The following is a 6,000-nucleotide window of genomic DNA, read 5'->3' on the forward strand; positions in this document are numbered from 1 at the left end:
CGTAGTGAGCATCTAGCCTCCAACATTCTACAAAGTTTGGCCCAAAAAAATATGCTTCCCGGGGTGTACACTCCCTTGTGTAAAACCTTTGTAGGAGTATCTTTAGGACTTTTTAAAATGTTACTAATATTGTTAATTTAAAATAGACCCCTTAAGTTTAAATATATAAAATACTTGCAAGTAAGTCTTACATGAGGGAGTAATTGTATAATATGATCCCATGAGAGCAAGGTGCATATCGTGTTTGAATGTATGGGAGTCGCAGCGGGCAAACAATATACTAAATATAGGGATTGTATAGTACGAGACAGTCTAGCTTTTGGTACAAAGAAATCACAATCAATCAAAATTATTACACATGACTTTGGGATGTGTAAGTTAAAAAAAACATTTTTTTTGGCTTTGAATTTAATTACAAGTAGATTTATACCCATTTGATTTTAAATTTGATGGATAATAATAATAGTGACCTCTTTATACAAAAAATAAAAAGGAAAGTGTATAATAAGACCATTTATCTTAAGTACAAAGTGGTCACAATAAATCTTGACCATTGGATGTGAAATTGGGTTGCTGCATTTATTTCATTTACTAAGCTCAAAGTTAAAAAAAAAAAAATTTCGAACTTTGCGACACTCCCAAACTATCAGATTTCATAACAGATGGCTATAAGTAATTGTAACCTCCCTATTTCAAAGATAAATGGTCTCATTGTATACAGTCCCAAAATAAATAGTCTCTTTATATACTTTTCGTTAGGGATATTATAGATGATGGGGATCATTTCCTTCTCATCCAATCCCGACCATCTAGCATGGGTTTGAACAATGATGCTTGCATGTGGACGTGCTACATATCATTTGCTAGCAAGCATGGCATATTTTATTGGGGAAATAAAACATGCTTCCTAAAAGCATGCAATGGTTGTCTTAGGGATTATCATCCCCTCACAAGGATCTCTACCATTCATTATAACTTGGATGGTGGACGTTCATTCAGAGAGGGGGAGCATATGCTACAATATGCTCACTATCCAGTCTTTGGTTTTGTTTTAGAATCAAGCTCACCTTAATCCAAGAAGGATGAGAAGGGAATGACCATGATTGGTAAGGGTAATTTGGGTTTGTAAGTTTTAAAAGGCATTTCACCTTAACTGTAATGAAGCATTAGCAATAAACTAGTAACGTTCGCCGCTATTTGCGGAAAATAAAAGAAATTACCCATATATTTTTAGTCAAAGACTACTTCGTCCATCTAGCAAAGCAAGACCACGCATTAAAACAATTTTCAAAGCAAGAACATGGTAGGATTTTTCTCACCCAATCACCCTTAAATTACATTTTTATTAGGACTAGTTGAATGCATGTGCACGTGTGTTTAAAAGCATTGGATTTTTCAAATAAATGTATAAACATTGAATAAATAAATAAATAAAGCAATTACTTCATAAAATAACTAGGTAATTAAGTTCAAATAATATAATGACATCACCAATCTTTTGTACATTTTCTTTAGCATAACCTTGAAAGAAACATACATCCTCTTTTCGTAATTGTCAAGCTTCACAAAATGAACTTGCACAAACATAATGCTCCTATGATCTTTTTATTAGGAGAAATGATAAAAAATAACTATGAACCTAACAAATAAATTAAAGATTAAAAATATAAGCATAAAGTACAATATTGTACAAAATAAGTATATTAAAAATAATAATAAATGCAGTGAAAGAGGCAAAAGATTGTAGAATGGGGGATGGGGGGATATGGAAGATGAAAGAGTGAAAGGGAATATGAAAAAATGCATGTGGAATAATGAAGTAATGTGTGTATAGCTTTGTCATATGGGACTATAATGATTAAGTTACCGATCCTAACAAACGGGTCTGTACAATCGATCGACTCATAAAAACCCTATCTTAATAAATATGGAAAATTGTTTCATGTCTACAATATGCTATCTTAAAAATAGATGCAAACAGGTCGTCTATCTAAAAACAATTGAAACTATCGGTCCAAATGTTTTTTTCATAAAATCATTATTTTTATTTTTTTTAAATATATTTATTTATTTATATTCATGATCTCTATGTTAGAGATTACGTGTCCTTAAAAATTGAGTCTGAAAATCCATCTCAAAAATAATTTTTTAAAAGTGAACTGATTTCTACATGGACTCGTAGAAACCGTGTCCAACAAATTGTCAAGTCCCCATATCCAAGACCATTGGACTTACATGCATGCGAACCTCCTATATTTGAATGAAACAGTAAAACGTCATTACCTGAATTGGTGGGGGCGCTATTGAACATTTACTCCCTATTTTGAAAATTAATTTAATTTTTTACCAGTCCTTTGCTTTATTCATTATAATCATGGGCATCAGAAAAAGGGGCATTTCGGGAAATGGGAAACGTGTTCTTTTTTTTAATTTTATGTGATTTTCCGGATGTCCAATCTCTGGCGCCGCCTGCCATCAAAGATTTACCCAAGATCTACGCCTCCGGTAAAATAACAGTTAAAAAATGGGAAGTTTTTCTGGTCCCGCGAGAGCATGATATCATTTGCCCTCTCGGGCCTACGTGTCATGGGTCGAGTCGGGTCCGGGTCCCACCGGATCCGAAATAATGATATGGGACCCAGACCCGGACCCAATAGAACCTGGACGCTATCGGACCAACTCAAAAATTAAAATATCTATTGTCTTGAGAGAGCATGTTATCATTTCCCTCTCAGGTCTAGGTGTGGCAATGGGTCAGGTCTAGTCCAGCCGGACCTAAAAAAATGATATGGACCTCGGACCTAGACCCAAACCCTATTGGATCGACCCAAAAAATTGAAATATCTATGTATTTATATGTATTTCATATATTGGGATCGAAAAAATATTATCAGATCTAAACCTTAATGGTGTTCTAATTTTTTGCCCCATACCCAAATGGAGGTCCAGTCCTTGGCCTATTATGTTTGGACTCAAGTTGATGGTATATATTTTTAGGAAAAAGTTTATACAATGCCCACCTTGAAAATAATTGAAAATTACCATATCAACACTAAAAACCTTCTAATTGCTCACTTGGACCTCAATATACGAAAATAAAATTTTCAAGTATTAAAAATAGTGCATCATGTAATTAATTATGGAAAAGTATAAAATGAGACAATTTACTTTTGATACAAGATAGTCACAATAATTTTGACTATTAGATGTGAAATTAGGTGGCTACAATTATTTCATTGACCAAGCTCAAACTTCAAATAAAGTTTTTCAAACTTTGTGACACATCCAAGCTATCAAACTTCACATTAAATGGTTGTAAGGAATTATGACACCTTGATGGTCTCATTATATACAATCCCATATATTATTTTAACTATCTATTTTAAATAAGTTATAATATTTAGATATTTGTTTTATTTGTACTATTTTTTGAGTTTAAAATCTAATAATTAAGGGGGAAATAATTTTTAAGGCCATGGTGGGATTTTAGGCATTTAAATTATATATATTCCGATATGATTTGGAGGCACGTTATATTTTTAATTGTTTAAAGTTGACACATTATACATGTTGAACCTATATTTTTAAGACTCCAAGATGGTGTTTCAAAACTTATAAGATGGGGTGGATCGTTCAGATCTATGTCAATTTATTACATCGACGTCATGGATTAGTCTAGATTATCACAAATCAGTGATCCAATAATATTTAAAAATTTAAAAATAAAATAGAAATTAAAATAGTAAAAATTTAGGGGGGGAATGGGCAAAAACTTGTACTATCCCAAAACCGGTTCAGCTTTGACTGATTCCTCATCCAAATAAGCAATTCAGATCGAGAATCATCAGGTTATTAAACACAACTCCAGTGAGGGGGTATCACCTCTTGAGCCTAGCCAGCATCTTTAAACAATAAAATTTCAAATTAAGCACTTAATGCTAGGAACAAATAACATCTCAAGATCACATGGAGACTTACTAATATCTGAAGAGTAAGATTCACATGAAGCACTCAAAATCCAACATCGATGTTTAGATAACATAAAAAGGAAAAAGTATACAATAAGATCGTTTATATTTTGTACATGGAGGTCCCCTTGACCAAGCTTAAAGTTCAAAATAAAAAGTTACAAACTTTGTAATAGACCCAAGCTATCATATTTCACATCGTATAATTGTATACAACGTTCAAAAAGTATTATCGGGTGGTCAAACATTTCATTCACCAATAGCTCGCAATCGACCCAACGAACCCCTAACTTGGATTGGTTTGACCCATTATGTTTATGCCGCACTGATTTGGCAAAAAAAAAAAACACAAAAGATCAAGATGAGTTTATTTTATGAGAAAATTGATGAATTTCATATGTATTTTCACCAATTTACCTAAATCTGTGAGAATATCGAGAGTCTGGTTCTTGTATGAGTACCACACAATCATTTAACATTCTAAAATGCAGTAGATAAAAAAAAAAAGAACAAAATAAAAATAAAAATAGAAACAATAAAATATAAATCCCACCTAACAAAAAATACAATAACAACACAATCTTAATCCTAGCTAACAAAAGAAAAATTTCATAAAATATTTATAAAGTCCATGTTTTCTCAAAATTATTCAAGAAACCCTAAAATGAGACAAACAACTATATTAAATATAAATATAATAAAATATAATATACGCCACCTAAGAGATACTACAAAAAATAAATAAACATATTTATTAATTGGGTGCGGTTTATATAGAGCCTAGGCTCTAAACAATAAAATTAGAGCCTACCTTCAAATAGTATTGAAAAATGTGGTTTCAATATTTGAAATTTTTTGATAGTCTTAAAATATGTATTTATATTTATTTATAAAGTTTAAAGCTTCAAACATAGTATAGATCGACAGATCTATGAAAACTTGAAAATCTTGAAAATTGACGGTCAAAAAATGCGTTACCAAATGCATTATTTCCAAAATTTGCAATCTATTTTTTTTTCATGTCCATGCTTATTGATATTCAGATGATCAATTTGAAGATATTTATAGATCAAAACAACCTCTTCTAATGAAATTTTTGTGGTAAGCTCGAATTTGATTGTTTAGAGCCTCGGCTCTTTGTAAACTTTTTCCCTTATTATAATAAACCAGATTTTCTCAAACATTTTAGGACGCCATTTGTTGAGGCAAAAATATTAAATAAAGACAAAAATTGTTGAAAAACTATTTAAAACCTTGTCCAACACAAACTAGAACGTTAAAATAATAACAATAATAGTTAACTTTCCAATTTACCAAAATTTATATTTTTAATTTTACGGGAAGTAAAATGAACGCAAATATTATTGAGGAATATATTGTACCTAAAAAAAATAAAACAAAATACAATAAAATAAATATAAAAAAATACATTAATATATTTGAAAATTTTGTTTTCCTTTAAATATTTGAGGTATACCCTAAATCAAAACATAAAATTGGAAGAATACAACTATAATTAAAAAGTTTTTCTATACCTTGCCTAAGACAACCAAGAACAAATTGTTAAAAAAACTAATTCTTAATAAACAAGAAAGGTAAAAGTATAGGAAAATACTTAAGATCAAATATTAAAAATAAGAAAAATTACATCATATAACAGCATTTTTATATCAATTTAAAGTCATAAAGTTTAATCAAAATAACCATTTGGAAAGAGAAATTGCAGGAAAAAGATGAAAATTAACAAAAATCATTTTTTGATATTTTTGGTTTTTATTTAAAAAAATCCGCTTGCACTTTCCTAGATTAAACTTTAGTAACATTTTGGGACCATTTTTAATGAATTTGATAAAAATAAGAGAGAGAAATCAAATATCTTATATCGGTTTAAAAAAATGGCCTAAATTTGAGCTCTTAATTTATTTTATTTAGAATTTTTATGTAATAAATTGATGTAGGAGCTCCGTTGAGAGGTCGAATACGAACACCTACATATATATTTCAAAGCTTTTGGTTGGGAATTGGGAGAGAA

This window comes from Amborella trichopoda, chromosome 1 (genome assembly GCF_054954075.1).
Source record: "Amborella trichopoda isolate Santa Cruz 75 chromosome 1, AtrichopodaSantaCruz75HAP2 v2.0, whole genome shotgun sequence".
NCBI lineage: Eukaryota > Viridiplantae > Streptophyta > Magnoliopsida > Amborellales > Amborellaceae > Amborella > Amborella trichopoda.